The sequence below is a fragment of the Sebastes umbrosus genome, chromosome 3 (assembly GCF_015220745.1).
Source record: "Sebastes umbrosus isolate fSebUmb1 chromosome 3, fSebUmb1.pri, whole genome shotgun sequence".
In the NCBI taxonomy this organism is placed as follows: domain Eukaryota; kingdom Metazoa; phylum Chordata; class Actinopteri; order Perciformes; family Sebastidae; genus Sebastes; species Sebastes umbrosus.
The window spans coordinates 35,896,376-35,914,753 of NC_051271.1; the positions used below are offsets into that span (position 1 = coordinate 35,896,376).

The 18,378-nt window shown below is 39.7% G+C and overlaps 1 long non-coding RNA gene across 1 annotated transcript; it reads left to right on the top strand.

The window, feature by feature from the left end:
- Positions 1 to 651: 651 nt before the first annotated feature.
- On the top strand, positions 652 to 14,222 carry LOC119485408. The gene is made up of 3 exons (XR_005206259.1): positions 652 to 662; positions 751 to 756; positions 14,055 to 14,222. It is a non-coding gene; the product is annotated as an uncharacterized LOC119485408 (long non-coding RNA).
- The last annotated feature ends 4,156 nt before the right edge of the window (positions 14,223 to 18,378 follow it).

An 18,378-nucleotide genomic window follows, 5' to 3' on the forward strand; every position in this document is an offset into this window, starting at 1 on the left:
TATTTTAATTTGTCAGTAATAATAACAATCAAACTGATAAGAATAATAATGATACTGATAATGTACCCAACCAGGAAAATGTAGTTGGAAAGATGAAAAAAAAAAACTGTCTTTGCCAGTAATCTAAGACGGTGGTCCTCAACCTTTTGGATTTGCAACCCCCCTTGCTCTTGCTGTTGTTCATGCCGCTGAAAAGACTTTGTCTAGTTGATCCTTTTCGATTACAATTTATAAAAAACATTTTAACAAAAAAGAAAATTAAATCTTTACTTTTATTTTTAAGCTCCTTGGCATTTGTACACACTCAAAGCAGTTTAACATGAACAAATATAAACCTAATAAATAGCTCCTCAAGGACAGAGAGCTTTGGCCGCTACTGCAAACAAAACATAAAAGGAAAAAAAGAAAAAATATAACCGGGTCGGGATAGGTGCAAACAAGTTACTTTTCTTCTGGAGATGAAGTGGGGAAAAACAGAATGTATGCATATAGTCAACCAGCGTTGCTACAGCAGCTGTACTGTCTATTCATCAGATGAGCTGCATCACGGTCACCGGCTGTCTCTTCAAGGTCCAGTTCCATCTGCTGGGCCTGGTTCAGTTCACCTTTATTCTGTATTCAATAGATTATGGGAATCATACATTGATCTAGAGGAGTATACTGTATAACAATAACAATAAACACCTGTTGTGAAGTCCTATTCATCAGCTCAGAGCATCTCAGACATCCAGTTTAACTCAGCTGCTGGAGCACAACGTGCCAACACTGACCATGACACTGACATGTTGGCTCTAGCATTAGCTGCTAAAGGAAACTAGCTTCTACAGTTTACCTTACGACCGATAAGCTCTACTAAACTTAAGGCAAACATGCTTTTTGGTTTCATCGAAATCCAAATAAATTATATTTACAATACTAACAAACATGCCATTTATGCAATCTTAAATTATGGTCAATTATATGTCATTTTAAGTTAAAAACCTTTAATTTATTTTGAATGCAAACATCTGTAATTCTACAGATATTTTATTGTTTTATGAGAAAAGTGAATACAATAATCCTGTAATAAAATTCAGAATATATTCTGTAAAATGTTTCTTATATATTTTACAGTACACACACACAACATTTCATCTAATTACACAGAGGACAAGGTGTCAGGAGATGATACATGGCCAAACAAACATTTGAATTGTCTTGTCACACACACACACACACACACAAACGCGCGTTGTGAGTCATCACCTCTCTTACCTAATTGTGCCTGGAACACCATGTCAGGAAATGATAGCTGATTTACCAAACATTTGCATTATTCCCCTTTGCTCTCCCTCTCTGTCTCTCCCTCACACAAACACACACACACACACACACACACACATACACACACTTTTGGCCAACAAAACCCTGCCTTTCAGCCAAGCTCAGAACTGTGAATAAATCCATGGCAATGAGACATTTAGTCAAATTAACGTGTTGACTATCACTGTAACAGATTGTATGGGTGACAGAACAGCAGCAGTTCATATCTGTTAGAATAACTCTGGAAGTTTATATACAGTAAAAGTTTAAATGGTATGTGGTGGAACCTTTTTTTTTTCTTTTTTTATTATTTTACGAAAGATTTCCCTCGGCTCTCCTGGAATACATTATTCACACCAGCTGCACTTTTTGGAACTAATGTGGTCTTGAGCTTGATATTAGGAGCAATTATAATGAGTGATAATAGTGATATTTTATCTGAAATTATGTCATTAATTTTCTGCCCCTACAAAAAGTCATGTAAAAAACCACATTCGGAAAAAGATTTTACATGTGGACATTTTCCTTAATATTGTAGGCTTAAGATATGAACATTTTTGTTCATAACATAATTGGTATTTTTTTGTGAACTTAAGCACAACATTAGATTTGACAAGCAGTTTTTCCCTGCGAAAAAAAATATTATTTTAAAATACAAAAAAATATTCTTTGTCTAATACTTGCTATGGCTTTATGTTTGTTATTTGCGTTGTTAGGCCTAGGCATCTGAGGCTACAACCCTGAATGTTTTTATGAATAGCCCCGGGTCTTTTCATTTGTCATATATTCCTCAAAAAAGAATATGTCATTGATCAAAAACTCAGGTACGATTTGTGTCCTCTTTGTAGCAGTCAAGCAGCAGATACTTTGAACTACTTGGCATGTACACATTTTGTGTGAATGCTTCTCAAAGTCAAAAGTGAAAGACAGACAGCTGATGATAGAGAAGTTGGTAGAGGAGGTTGCTCCTCCTCTATTTTTGAGAGGCAAGAAGGAGAGCAAAATATAAAAAAGAGTAATTGGTTGAAATAAACCATTACCAAATCTAAGTATCATTTATAAAATAATTTTTCTTTCTTCTTTGGAAAAAAATCCATTATTCAAATCCTGGTTAAAATGCCTCAACAGCGACCCCTGCAGGGCAGAGGGGAAATGGCAGCCTGTGTGTGAAGTGGTTGTGGGCATCGTGGGCATCGTGGGAGTGGGTGAGGGGGGGTAAGGGAGGTCGAGCACCCTCCATCCTCCCTTAGGGCGGGACATCTTCTATCAATTCAATGTATTTAATTTTTTTCATGCTGATCTGTGATTCGTCAAAACACGTCAAATGATGCTCCGAGGGAGCTCATCCTCCATGTCGGACCGCTGCACGCGACCTTATCCCGCCATGGGTCAGCCCGGACAGCTGAGGGCCTGTGGCAAGAGTCGGACTCACTGCTCGGGCCTCGCCGGTGCTGCAGTGCAGGGTTAATGTTAGCCCGCTACACAGAGTAGCATGTAGCACGTTCTCTTCCATGATATAGCCTAGCTTGTTAGCCTTAGCTAGCTAGCTTGGTAGCTTCGGGCTAGGTGGGCATGTTTCAGCAACCAGGCTTCAGGACATCCATGCTCCACCTCTTTGCCCATTTTTGGATTCGCTAGAAACATCACTGCCAAGATGGCGATGGCCGGAGTCGCCGGGAGCCACCCACTTTGAGCTTCAGTTTTGCTCTTCAGAAACCTTTGGGTGACGTCACAGAGACTATGTTTATATTTTATACATTCTATGCTAAAGCCCCACCATCCTTGGCTTGGCTCTCCCACGCTGGCACATGCTGTCAATTCAGGTGCAGATATCTAACTGACACGGGGGCTAATTAGATAAACTGTAATTGCGGCTGTGGAACCTATTGTTTTTTTAATTCGGCATCCATGTTAACAGGTTAGAGCCGCCACACACCGCGTGAACAGCGCGGCTCCGCTGCATGTCAGCTGCATCTCTTGTAGAGATTCGAGGTCTCGCCTATTTTTACCGCGAGCAGTGCGCGGTTCAAAGCAACAACAGATGGTTTGACAGTATATTGACATCATACCAGCAACATTACTACAGTTTCAATGTCTGTATCTGTAGAATATGGCACGGACATGAAAAAAAGTAAATAATTATCTTTAAATCAAAACTTCCCGCTTTCATTTCAAAATAAAAGTCATCAAGCGATTTTTTTTCAGTGGACAGAATTCCTTCATTTGTTAACACAAGGCTTTTATTCTGGAATATTTGCAGGACAGTGTTGTAGAACAAGCAGTGACTTGCATGGCTCCATGCATGAATAAAGTACGGGATATTAATTGTGGATTATTACTATTATTTACAAATAAGCATACATTTATTAACCTTTTTCTGTCTAAAATAAATACAAATGACATTTATAATGAATTGAAATGGCCATTATGAAAGGCAAACTCTGTGGAAAGAAAGGGCTGGCAGCAGCAACCCAGCAACAGAAATGCTGCCGGTGTGGACAACCCACGCATGGGGTACGCAGTAGTTCAATGAGGCAGCCGCCACGCGCTGCTGACGCGGGCAGTATCGCCCAAGTGTCAGTTCTTCCCACAGAGCTTGTCTTTAGCTGTATAACTGCATTGTTTTGTTGTCCAACACATTTCAGTGATGGCTTCCCTGTACAAGTTCAACTATATACGTTTATCTGCCACGTTCTGCTAGTGTAAGTTGCAGTATTTATGTTTTAATTCTACAAAAATTACAATTATATTGCAATATTGACAATATTCTACTGTTTAATTTTTTTTTATTCTAATTTTATTTTAGCTTAACTATTGAATACTTTGGAATTTTAAAAAAATGTAGCACTCTATCTTTATTTGTGAATTTTTGCCATTTATGAGTTTGTGTCAGTTGAAAATATGCAAAAACTCAAAGTCATACAAGTTGTGTATATTCTGCAGAGAACCACTGTGTACGCATGGCATATATATGTGTCTGTGTTTGCATGTGTGTGTGTGTGTGTGTGTGTGTGTGTGCCAGATGCTGTGTGGTGAGGAGAGCTTGTTATACCCTGACAGGGCGAGACTGTTGGAGTGAAATGCATGATGGGATTCTGTGATGAGCAGGAAGAGTTTGAATAAACATGGTTGATTTCAGCTCACCCCAGTGTGTGTGCGTGTGTGTGTGTGTGTGCGTGTGTGTGTGACCATCAGGCCTGTCTGTTTGTGCTGTGTTCACTGAAGCTTTTTATTGAAGCCCTCATGAATCTTTTTCCTTCTCAAATATTCAGTCCTTCCCTCACTCTGTCCTCCTTCCTCTCCTTGCTGACTTCTCAGCTTCATCTTTCCCTCTCTTGCTGACACCCTCTTCAGACTGCATCACTTATTCCCTCTTATTTATTTCCAACTCCTCCTCCACCACTATCTCCATCATTCTCTCTCTTGGTTTTTGTGTCTTTGTCTTCCTTTCTTTCTTTGAGATAGTCTTTTTTATTTTTTTACTTAATGAGAATGAGAGACAGAGAGATGTGGCTCACTTGCAGCTCCTCTGCTGTCACTAAGCTTGAATTAGCCTGTTTGACGCAGGACAACTGTTGCATTAAGTTGTGTATGTTTTATGTTGCAATATTATATCTGCATAACATTTTATTGGTTTTCCCAATAAGCTGCTTGAAGCAACTTCAGCATGATTCACTTTTTTTATGGTTATGTTAAGGCACTCGCAGCACTTGGCTAAGGTAAGAAAAGATCACATTGACTTGACAAGTAACTTGTAAGTCACTTGTAGGTACTTGTAAGCAACTTCAAAGCATGATTCTACCTCTTTTCTCTCTATTGCCAATGTAAGGGGACATATCTTAAGAAAGAAAAAATACTTTTTTTTAAAAAAAAAGCAGATGTGTTTATCAGCTCCAAATAAAAAAATGAGTTATAGGCCTACATGTGTTTTGGGAGGAGTAGCCTGCCCCATAATGTGAATGTAATGTGATCCATTCAGAGTTAATGATAACAGTCATGCTGTTGATTTCAGTTGTGAGTGAACTGTAGCTGACTGTCCAGCAACCTGGATCTCAGCAATAAAGAATATTTGAAAAGAAATGTTTTTGTTTTTTTTTCACATATTTAGCCTGCTGTTGTTTTATTATTTAAAAATATTTTCACCTTTTTTCGCCACAGCCAAACTGGGAATTACATTAAATTTAAAAGAATTTACATCTTTGAAGAAACTGAAATCACCTTTTACATATTAACCCACATGAAGATAGAGTTTGAAAATATCCAGCGTATAGAGTCACGCTGTTGGACCGGTACTGTACAGAAGACACATGGACCGTGAGCCGCGCGGCTCGGCTGCAGGCGGCTCATTTAGTGATTTGCCGTGTGTCGCCTAATTGCGTGCAGTTCTCAGCCAAAATAGATAGTGAAAATGATCTGTTGAGGGCTGCATGCAGTAGCAGCTCCGCAGCATCAATGCTGACTGTGTGGACGCCACACACGTCTGAGCGGCTGCAGCCGCGCTGCTCACCCGGTCTGTGTGGCTGCTGTAACCTGTTAAAGTGGCAGTAGGGAGTATATATTTGGCATCATTGGGCAAAAGTTCCATAATAACCTTTCAGCATATTTTAATTCAAGTGTTCTGAGAGATAACTAGACTTCTGCACCTCCTCATGGCTCTGTTTTCAGGCTTAGAAAATCTAGCCCGTGACGGGAGACTTTGACCAATCACAGGTAATGTCATTGAGCGAGCGTTCCTATTGGCTGTGCTCCGGTCATGTGACAGGTACATGGTACTCCTTCACTAGATTTCACAATGGCGGCGGCGTCACAAACCTTTTCATTTTACAGCTAAACTGTGCACTACAAGATAATTCTGAAAACATTTGAGGGGAGAAATAGGCATTAACGTAACATAATATTGATTCATATTTGATCAGCGCTGCCTAGTTTGACAGTTTGGTCGGAGTTCGCGAGCGATTGACAGCCAGCTCTCAGAGACAGCAGATGGACAGCAGACCTCCGATCAGCTCTTACTGCTTGTTTTCCTCCGGTATGTGAAATCTTGCAGATGCCGTTAGGAGCATCGGAGGACACAGATGCACACAATTTTTTTCAGGTTACCTGTTTCATGTACTACTGTCACGATATAGCAACTGTTTTACAAAAATAACTTTTTTTAATCATATTTGCTCCAATCTCGCCTACCTCAGCTTTAATATGGGCACTGAAATGAAAAGTAAAAGGTTGCGCTACAAAACGGAATGGCGGTAGCCTGTACGTAACCATAGACATCCTATGTAGGTGTGACGTAGTTTATCGGGTGTTGTATGTTGAGTGCTAAACCAAAACGTGACACCGTTGACGGTGATGAAACCGGTATACCGCCCACTCCTACTTGAGACAGCGTGTTAAAAAAAGTAAAACTGTATCAAATCAATATTACATTAGTTGGGAAGCATGTTTCCCTTTCTAACAATGACATTTAAAATTTGATTTCAGCACATTGAATTTTTCATTGATCATTCAAAGGGCTGTCTTAGTTTAGATTTTAATGAGTTGTTATTACAAATGGTTAAATGGAAATAACACAGAATGTCAATAATAATCTGATTCTGCAAAACACACGGGAGTAAAATGGAGTAAATATGGCAGTTCTCTGTGCCAGAACACCATCAAAGAAAAGGTTTGATGATACGCTGAGCAGCCAAACAACAAGAAAGCCCATGCTAGCGTCCCCGATGTGTATGCGTGTCACAAAGAGAGACGTTTTATGTAGTAATCGTACAACATGACCAGATAACTAAATTTCCACTGTGCTGCCCACTCTTAATAAATATAGAGATTTTTAATAATATGAGTAAAGTAGAACTCCACTACTCCTCTATTCAGTCCAACAGATGGCTGTGACTGGATGTAAGAGAAGAGGTCAATGAGAAGAGGGTTGGGTGGATTAAAATTAGCAGCCTCACTTGAAAAACAGTAAATTAATATTGGTTCTTGCAAATTACAAAATAAGTTAAGAAAAAAAGAGTTCACAGAAAACGTAGAGACAACGAGCTTTAATTTGTCACTCAGTTATAACTTACTCTCTACAAGATTGTCAATTTGAAAGATGGAGTGTGCTTGCTTTATGGATAAAATGTTTATTTGTGCTAAAATACATAGCTGACTGACTGCAACAAACTGAGAAGGAATGACACTCTGTAAACAGAGGCCCTCAGTGCATGTGGCCCCTCCCACGTAAATAATAACTCCATAGTAAACGTATCTTCAGGCCACGGTTCATATGATATCTTACGAGGATAGTGAGTATAAAGCCTCGTCCACACTGGGAACGTCAGGAGCGCGTGGCGGCTGCATTATCTGTTGTTTTTTATTTCGGCGTCCTTGTTAACAGGTCAGAGCAGCCACACTGTGCATCTTAGCTGCGTCTCTTTTAGAGATTCGAGGTCTCGCCTATTTTTGACGCGTTCCGCGCACTGTTCACAGCAACAACAGACAATGAAAGTGATCTATTGACTGTATATTGACATCATACCAGCAACATTAGTACAGTTTCAATGTCTATCTGTAGAATATGTTACGGAGGCTTTTATTCTGAAATATGTGCAGGACAGTGTTGTAGAACATGCAGTGACTTGGAGAGCCATGAATTAATATAGTATGGGTTTTAATTGTGGATTATTACTATTATTTACAAATTACCACACGTTTCTTAACCTTTCTGTCTAAAATAAAAATAAATGACGTGTATAATGAAATGAAATGGCCATTATGAAAGGTAAACTCTATGTAGAAAGAAAGGGCAGACAGCAGCAGCTGCAGCAGCAGACACGCAGCTGATACGAACACCCGACGCGTGAATCACGCAGCCGCCGCTCACACGACACAGCCGCCACCCACGTGACACAGCTGCCACGTGCTCCTGACTTTCCCAGTGTGAATGAGGCGTAATAAGGTTGATTTTGAATATCTGCCCCTATTCTTTAAAGCCCCTGAAAACATTTATTATTAAGATTTATTAAGGTTTTATGAATACTTATTGCCAGTGGAAGACACAACAAAATATACAATTTCTCATATGCCTTTAAAATCAATTCATGTTAACATTTTCTAATATGGCACCCCAATCAGCAGGACGGCATTATCTGTCAGTACAAAAATGATTCATATGACAGTATCTCTCTCTCTCTCTCTCTAGACTCAACCGGTCAAAGCAGTTGGCCACCCACCCAGAGCCTGGTTCTGCCCGAGGTTTCTACCTGCTAAAGGGGAGTTTTTTCTTGTCACTGTCGCATAACAATGCATGCTCATGGGGGAGTGTGGTCTATACAGGTTCTATATAAAAAGATTGAGATTGAGATTGCTAACGTTATGATTTGACGCTATATAAAATCAAATTGAATTGAATTTTTTAACTGTAAACATGAGGCTTAATTTCCACATTTCAGCTCCAATATTGGTCCATAAACATTACAGCGCATTATTACAGTGTGGCTTTATTTGATGGAGGCAGACACACACACACACACACAGATCTCTTCAAAATCACAAAGCACCTTTCATGTATGCAGTTTTGCCTCATTCACTTTACTCTACAATTTCGAAATGTTCATAAAAATAGGTTTATTGTGGTTAAGACAGAGTCTGTAACAGCTTAGATTAATAACCCAGGCTTTGCCAAAATGTTAGACCCACTGAAGTTTTGTTTGCTGCTGACAGCTGTTTGTAGGATTCTTTCCTCCGAGTGTATTAAACACCTGTATCCATCACACAGCAGCAGGAGCGGTCTGTGCTTCTCCAGAGGTGCTGTGTGCATTTACACACGTGGCACAGCAGCAGTAACTTCATTAACTGAATGAACTAGAACAAAAAAGACAACACTGTATCATTATTTCTTTGTCCCGAACTGTGAAAGTGGGTAGTTTGCCCTAGGGGGGGTAGTTGAGAGTTTTCAGTTAAGCTGAGCTGCCCGTGTTTGGACTGAGGGAAAACTGAGAAGCCATGCAGGGCAAAAACTTGAAACTAGAGGCTATTCTAACCACTAAACCACAGTTGGATTCCCTTTTAGTGTCCCTTTAAATGTCTTCAAACTCCAGATATTGAATCAAACTATCTAATGTGTGTCTGTTATTGAGACTTTGAGTATGATATATTGCATTTCAATAAGCAGTAAAAGGTTATTGCCCTCATCCTCTGCCCGACTTCAGATCTGCTCAAAGGGATATTCCAGAAGAAAATTGATGTGCTAATTCATTTATATATATATATGAGAGAGAGAGAGAGAGAGAATGTAAGTTTCATAATATTATGATCACAAATAAACCAGCTGATACTTGGATGTGACTGTGAGAAATCTGTGGGATTTTTCAATAGAAGATTCTAAGAATTGTCTCGATACACAATATCTTAGCCATGATATATTACAGCTAAAGATAAGCCAGCCAAAGGTTATTGCCCTGACACTCCCGTCATGATTTATATTGTTAAATTTCCTCTCACTCGAACTAAAAAGAAATTATAATAACAGCAAATGATAAACGTTTTTATCCTTTCAAGTGGTGCCTGTGTGAGGGGCAGGCATGCAGCGTTATTCTCCCAGCGCCAAATATGTCAGTGAAGGAATGGCAAGGGGTTATGAAGCTCAGTGTAAGTTCAATCAGGACAAACTACGGCTGTATTCAAAACTGCCTCCTACATACTACTGACGAACGCAGTATATGGCCGTTTAGCCTTTAAACCAGCTCTTGAAGCACTGGACAAAAAAAACTGAACTTGTCCCACTATTGCAATATTATCGAACAATACAACTTATTGAGCTTAGAATTTTTTTCTTTATAACTAGTGTTTGTTCACTTGCCGAAAGTTAGTCAAACTGCTTTTTCAGTTACAGCAACAGTGGAATGATCTCCCCTACAAATATAAGAGTAATGTTAAAAAGGTTCATGTCGTCTCAGCAGGTGTCTCTCTGCTCTGTCAGAGGCAGCAATTGATGAGCTTTTCAACTCCAAAAAGGCAGATAACCAGATTAACCTGTTAATGTTATGCAAGGTAGTTACGCAGGCGCTGGCTTGCTCTCACGGCAGTTTGTGCAGCTTAACTGCCAAAACTGTCAAGATATGATATCTACACAGATGATTTCTCACCTCAAAAATTCTCATAAGTGAATTTAGTGATGAAATAGCTACGAAAAATGTAAAAAAAAAAATGCAGTTTTTGGCCACTATTGTTGTGCCCACAGACTGTACCATTCTAGCGCTTTGTATTGTGGGATCCAGTAGGCGAGGTAGACTGGTCCAATACATACTGGAGTAAGTATGACATCTGGGTATTTGTGGCATCCTGTAGATTTTGTATTATACTCATACTGAATACTACATACTACATGCTACATTTTGGCCAAATCATTATGTACAGCTAGTCTAATATGCGTTTTTTAAATGCAGTGTATCCACTGCATTCATTCACAATTCTCTCTCCCTCTCACTCCTCCCGCTTCTTATTAAGGCAAGACACCCCAGATGAATCGGGTAAAAAAAAAAATGAACAAATAGATATCTCCGTGACACTTCTCCAGTTGATTACTGAAATTAAAGGCAGGGGTGGTAAAGATTTAAAAAAATGTTTTTGCTATTTATGCTGACCTTACATCAGACAACTTTTAAGCAATTTCAATGTAGCAGCCTTATTTCCAGTGTCGGAATAAAATCAGGTGAGGTTTACTTGTGTTGCGGCGCGCTCCTGTAATCTTGATTGTTTAGTCTAAAGTGGTCATAAAACTCAGTCCGAGCTGTCTTAAGGTAGTCTTTTTTCGCATCTTGACGTTCCAATAAAATCAAACAAGTTTAATATTATCGTGAGTTCAATGATGCACACATTGTCGACAATCAACAGGAGCGCTCTCTCCAGCACCAAACAGAAAGCAGCAAAGGGGGTAGAAAGTAAACGTGTAGAAACTAGTGGGGTTGTGGAGTGAACAGGAGTGCCACTTTGACGTGTCCTCCCATTTGTACCACGATAGAGTGGAGAAGGAAAAAAAGAGGACGAAAATTTCTGCAGCACTCGAAAACCTCCGGTGAGTATGCTATATGCTATTGCACTGGTGTATCGTGACCCCAGTTATTTCAAACGTTCTAAGATGACATCCCACATCGCACTGGTCCCACGTGACCTCACTCATTGCAAACATTCTAAGATGACATCCCACATCGCACTGGTCCCACGTGACCTCACTCATTGCAAACGTTCTAAGATGACATCCAGCATCGCGCTGGTCCCACGTGACTTCACTCATTGCAAACATTCTAAGATGACATCCAGCATCGCACTGGTCCCACGTGACTTCACTCATTGCAAACATTCTAAGATGACATCCAGCATCGCACTGGTCCCACGTGACCTCACTCATTGCAAACATTCTAAGATGACATCCCACATCGCGCCGGTTCCACGTGACCTCACTCATTAATCACACTCTTCTTGTCAAGACTGTCAATACTTTAAAATCTATGTGTGTTGGTGGAAATACACGTTTAGTGTTTGTGTGGTTTCAATAATCGTAAAGTCTAACACCATGTCCTAACTGAATGCGACGCGAGCGAGCGTCTGCGACAAAATCAGCTTGATTACATTGTTTTCTATTGTGAATGGTGTTATTATTGGCAAAATGCATGTGGTTAATAGTTTAACAAATGTCATAATAAAGCAATGTTTGTGTTACGTACAATTACAGATATAAAAGGTTTCTGTCAAACACATTTTAAATGTATTTATTGTAATATTAATTTCATGAAATTTGATTTTTGGAAGACCCTAATGTTAGAGATAAATTGAAAGATTCTTTGTGACCAAACTTAATCAGTAATCTTTCAATCACAGGTAATCTATCTGTTGATAAGATTTCCTCAAGTAAACATGATCAATACAATGGTAGACAAAAGTGAAGAGAGAAGACAGAGGGGTAGAAAACCAGACAGACAAATAATTGGCAGAAAAAAGGCAAAGCTGTTGTGAGGAGATGCGAGAGGTAATTAAAAAAGAAAAGAAGAGGAAGAGAGAGTGAGTGATGCAGGATAAGGTTGATGGCCTCTCCCTGGTTGTAAATGTGGTTTGATTTGGTGATTTATTCATGGTGTTGATTTATTCAACTGCAGTGCAAAACATCGCCCTCCGACTGCTTCTCTATCAATAATACAATGCTTCTAGAGACAGGCAAGTGTGTGAGTGTGAGTCTGTATTTGTGTGTGTGTGTGTGTGTGTGTGAGAGTCTGTATTTGTGTATGTGTGTGTGTGTGTGTGTCTGTGTGAAAATGAGTCCCATCATGCATATACCAGTAAGATGAGACCAGCTATCCTGAAACCACCCTGAGAGACGAGGAGTTTTCATTTACAGCAAACTGCAACTTTTTTTCTGGCCTCCAGTGTTTCGGCTTCAATTTCTGACAAATAAAGTCTTCCAGCAAAAGCAGCTCCACAGATTTATGACTCCATCCTCTGCGTGTCGTGAGAGGATTGTTGAAGCTCACACACTCCGAAACCTCCCATGACATTTGGAATCATATTTATAACTGCAGCAAGTCAAAGTAGAGAGTGACGAGTCACCAAAATAGTGATCAAATTACACAAGCGTCAATCAACTCTGAATCATTTCCAGTGTTCCTTCCAGCTTCTCGGCAACTGATGGAAACCAGGCTTTTTGGGTGTCCATTCACTGAAAACAAGTGGTCTTTTTCACATGTCCTAATGCTATACTACTCCTTTCTTTTTTTGACTTTGAAAAAAATTTATGGATGGGCAGTGGGTGGCACTGTGGCCTCACATCAAGAGGGTTACGGGTACAAATCCGGCTTGGGGCCCTTCTGTGTGAAGTTTGCATGTTATCCCCGTGTTAGCGTGGGTTTTCTCCGGGTTCTCGGGTGTCCTCCCACAGTCCAAAGACATGCAGGTTAATTGTTAACTCTAAAAATGTCCCGTAGGTGTGAATGTGAGTGTGAATGGTTGTCTGTCTCTATGTGTCAGCCCTGTGATAGTCTGGAGACCTGTCCAGGGTGAACCCGTCTTCGCCCAATGTCAGCGGATAAGTGGTTACAAATAATGGATGGATGGATTTGAGGATGTGCCCGACGTCAAGTTTTCTGTGAGCATTGCTGTGCGACTCCAGGTTTGAACTGACTGTGTTTTTTTAGGTTTTTATATCATTTTGTAGCTTCCCAGTGGTGTTCAGTTAGTCAGCATGCTCCCAGTTTGTCTTTAGCAGACGGGAGTACTGGCACAGAAGCTAACGCTTAGGCCAGACTGCCCGCGTGAGCAGTGCGTGACGGCTGCCTCGCTGAACTGTTGCATGTTTCATGCGTTTGGTGTCCGGCAGCGTTTCTGCTGCTGCCAGCCTTTTTATCCTACATAGAGTTCGCCTTTCCTAATGACCATTTCATTTAATTATAAATGTCATTTATATTTATTTCAGACAGAAAAAGGTTAAGAAGCGTGTGCTCATTTGTAAATAATACTAATAATCCACAATTAAAACCCAGTACTTTATTCCTTCATGGAGCCCTGTAAATCACTGCATCTCACACGAGACTGTCAGCCACGCGCCGCTGACGTTCCCTGTGTGTCACCGAGCTTAAGCTATGTTCTGCTGTGGACGCCAGGTTAGTTCAGATCTGAAAGTCATACGCTAACACAGACAAACTAACCGATCGAGAACTGAAGCCGTTATGTCAATCTCTTCAAAGCCACCAGACTACATTCAAAACAATAAGTTTGCTTCGCAGAACACTTCAAAATATCTAACCCTTTCAGTTATTTGCAAACTTAGTACAGCTAACGTTGATTCAGCTAGTGCTAGCGTTCACATTATTCACAACCTTATTGATTTGCTCACTTTGGTAACCTACATCACTGCTTTTGCTAATGGCTGAGTGGGCATTTCCATTTGAAAACCCCGGAAAAGAACGCAGATTGACTTGACCTTTAAAGATCTATATCATTATAAACTTTGACTTGACACCTCCCTTTGCTTCTGTTAGAGATTATTTTAGGATTATACTGGTTGTACTAGTTGCTCTGCCAACATTCAGCCCCAGATCATCAGTCCAAATTGGCAGCTGACAGCAGGACCTCTAGTTGGTCTACTCTCCAAATGTTCTAATAGCAATCTGTTTTATTTTTTGAAGAATATGTTTCTTCACTTAGAAATGAGTCTTTGTGACTTATTTTGGTGATGCCATCCACTGTGATGAAAATGCTTTGTTTGAGATGTCATTCACAATAAATATTTCAACTTAGCCTGTGAGGGAGTGCGCAATACCCGCTCTTATGTTGAGCTTGTATTCCTTCAGATGAGACCCTGAACAGGGGACCTCCTGATTGTTTGGGTAGTATGCCTTATTACCAAGAGGGCCCCTCAGCTGTGGAGGCCCCTACTTGCTACACTTACTTTGTTTTCTCTAATTCTAATTATTTTAAGCATAGTAGACTTCATTTTATGTCTTCTTTCATTTTAATCTATTCTTGTAGTTTCTATTTCTATCACTTTTAAAGACCCTCATGCAGTCAAACTCAACTCATGTCAAATCCCATCTTGTTGCTGTGTGTGTGTGTGTGTGTGTGTGTGTGTGTGTGTGTGTGTGTGTGTGTATTAGAGAAACAGAGTGATGGGATTACTCTTGTTATGTGGGATCAGATGTGCTCTGTTTGTCTGCTTTGTGTCAGTGAGAGAGGCTGGTCCCAGTCAAAATGTGGGATCAGTGTCAGGATCAGTGAGACTCTCCAGCAGCTACGACACACACAGCATGTGGGTATCAGACATGGCCAACTTCCCATTGAATTATTTCTGTATGCGGCTGTATGTGTGTTGATGTTTGCACTGGTGGCTATGTGGTATTTGTCTGTCTACTAGTCTCTGTAAGCTTCCCTCTTAGTATTTGTCACTGTGTGTTTGTGTGTGTACACTGGATATCTCTTCTTTGTGTGTGTAAATCTGCCACTGTCATTGAGTCTGTCTGTCTCTGTGTTCAAATCACAGTTTGTGTGTATGTGTGTGTGAGAGACAGAGAGAACGAGAGAGACCCCAGCTTGACCAGACACTACCTAGGGAGAGAGAAACAGTCATTCACTTAGCGGTAACATATAGCAAGGTTACCTTACTGAGACAATACCAGACTTTCAACCGTATCCCATGGCTCTCTTCAGCAAATGGGACTTGCCTGTGACCTATTCCACTAGGTTACCTGCATCAGGGCAGACCTTTGTGCTATCCGTGCAAGAGTTTGTGCTTGCCTAACAATAACGCTTGCAGGTTTTATTATTTCTATTGCTTTATTTTCATTGGGACCCCCTTTATACACGTTTCTTTATTATCAAAGAGGCATTTGTTCCCTATTATTAAAGGAACAGTGTGTAACAATTATGGTGATCTATTGCCGGAAATGGAATATGGCATTAATACTTATTACACGGCTCTATTGTCTATTCGATTCTGATTGGTCAATCACGGCGTTCTACGGACTGTTATTTCTTTATAGCAGACCGTTGCTACGGAGGCTCTGATCATAGACTCTGGAGGACCATGTCCGATCGTATCAACGCAGCAGAAAGAAGTCCGGTAAATTTAACAATGTCAGCTGTGGCAAAAAAATAGACGTTGCGTTTCTGTTAGTCCATCAGAAAACACCATGTATGAGTAATTTTCTGATATTAACTGTAATATATTTGGAGAGCACGAAACTTTAGATTCATGTCTAACGGCGGAAGAAAAGAAAGAGAGAACAAAAAAACAGCACAGGAAAAGCGAGAGGGGTTAAAAGACATTAAGGGCTGGACGACAGTTGAAGACAATTGAAAAAGACAGACATGAAGTTAACACTAAACGGAATACAGTATGGTTTATGTGCCGGAGCGGATAACATCAATTTTTCCTTCAAATCGTGCAAATAGTGATACAAGCACCAAATTTGGCATGATGATCGCCGAGGGGTCACTAAGCAAATATAAACAACTGGCTACTTGAAAATCCAAGACGGTGGCCATTTTTCAAGATGGCCACCAAATTGACCTGCTGATAATGATTTCCCTCACAGAAATTCATCCAGTTGGTCGATTTGAGTGATCTTGGTGTCAAAGTATATGTTTTTCTAGCATGCTGGATCTAATTTTGATAGTTTTGATCATTTTTAACTGCAATATAGCGGCCAGGGAATCAAGCATCAAGACTCAGCTGTTTCATTTTCCCACAGAGAAAGTGTGTGTGAAGCTGAAATGTCTTGCATGGTCATTGCGGCACAAGGAGACAAAGCCATCAGCAACAACAGGAAGTCCCTGGATGCTGTGACCCCCCATGCTCTCATGAGGAAGCAGACACTAAACAGACACAAAATGGCCGCCATATTGCCGTTAAAAATGGTTAAAACTATCAAAATTAGATCCAGCATGCTAGAAAACATATCATTTGACACCAAGATCACTCAAATCGACCAAGTGGATGAATTTCTAGTGGATAGCAGCATACAAGAAAGCCGATGTTCATCCAAGACTGTCTTTTTACTGTGTTTACAGAACCTGGCACCTAGATGGAAAAAACAGTGTCTTCATTCAGTGTGTGGGTAACACCAGCATGTTAGTGAACATGAAAATCAGAAGCAAGCAAATTAGTTTCTTTGCATTTTTTCACCTGAAACCCAACAGCAACAAAACACCCCCTCATCCCCCCCGAGGCCCTCAGACTGGTTAAACCGGTGCCACCACTAACATTAGAGCACATGCACTCCTTCATCTGTAAAGGTATTTCTATAATTATAAATGACAAATTTTATTGGATCATTTGCATAGTTTAAGGATTTTATTGCTTGCAAATAATGAAGTCCTGTGTTAGCTGCTCATAAAGCAGGAGGACAGCAGGCCCATCATCATGGTGAAACTTGTTGCTGCTTTACATACAGAGAAAATGTAACCTCAAAGGACAGCCACAACTTTGTATTAGCACAATAAATATACCAATGGTAACCTCAATAGAAACAACCCTGGAGCTTTTCAGCATTAGTTCAAATTGAGTTCATAATATCAATTTTAATTTACAATATCACATGAACAATGAAACAACAATAACAATAAAAAAGAATTTCCAATAAAAAACAGTTGAGATGGAATTTATTATATTAAAAACAGTGGCAATTATTTATGAGAAATTAAATTCTTGATTGACGAAACAAAATGTTTACTTGTTGCACTGTTGATTCTGAACACTTCCTGTTGAAAAACAAAATGCATATATACATTTGCATAAAGTTCAGTTAAAAATTAGGTTCAAGTTCAAATCCTTTATTTGTGCCTTAGGGGCAATTGGTTTTGCTCCAGTAGCAATAACAACAAAGGGATAGACACACAAGCTGAAAAACACACCTACATAACCACATAAAAAAATATATTAATCGCAATTAATCACATGATTGTCCATAGTTAATAGTGATTGTTTGGAAATAAATTGCACTTTTTGTTATCTGTTCAAAATGTACCTTAAAGGGAGATTTGTCAAGTGTTTAATACTCTTGTCAACATGGAAGTGGACAAATCTGATTGTTTTATGCAAATGTTTATTTATAACAACAAATATTGTCAAGAAACCCTCACAGGTACTGCATTTAGCATAAAAAAATATTTTCAAATCACAACATGGCAAACTCAAGCCCAACAGGCTGCCTAGTGTGCTGACTTGACTATGACTTAACTAAAACTGCATGTGATCTATCTCATTGCATAGGGATGGTAGAGCAGCTATGGCAAAGGATGTAAAGAGAAATTAAAATAATAGAAATATATGACAAATGTCAAAAACAGCATTTGTGAAAATAATGAAACCTCAGATAACCTTTTCATCACAGTGTTCAAAGACCTCTACTGTGCCCCTTACAAAATATAATATTGTCTTCCTTTTATAAGGATATATGTGAAACTACAAACCACAGAATCCAAGATTATTATCCCTACAGACTTTCTGTAACTTCTTAGAAATGTGACAGTTGAGTGCATTATGACACCTTCAGCAAAGAAGTGAATTAAAGACACAATATGTAGAATTTCGATGTGAGTGATGACAACATG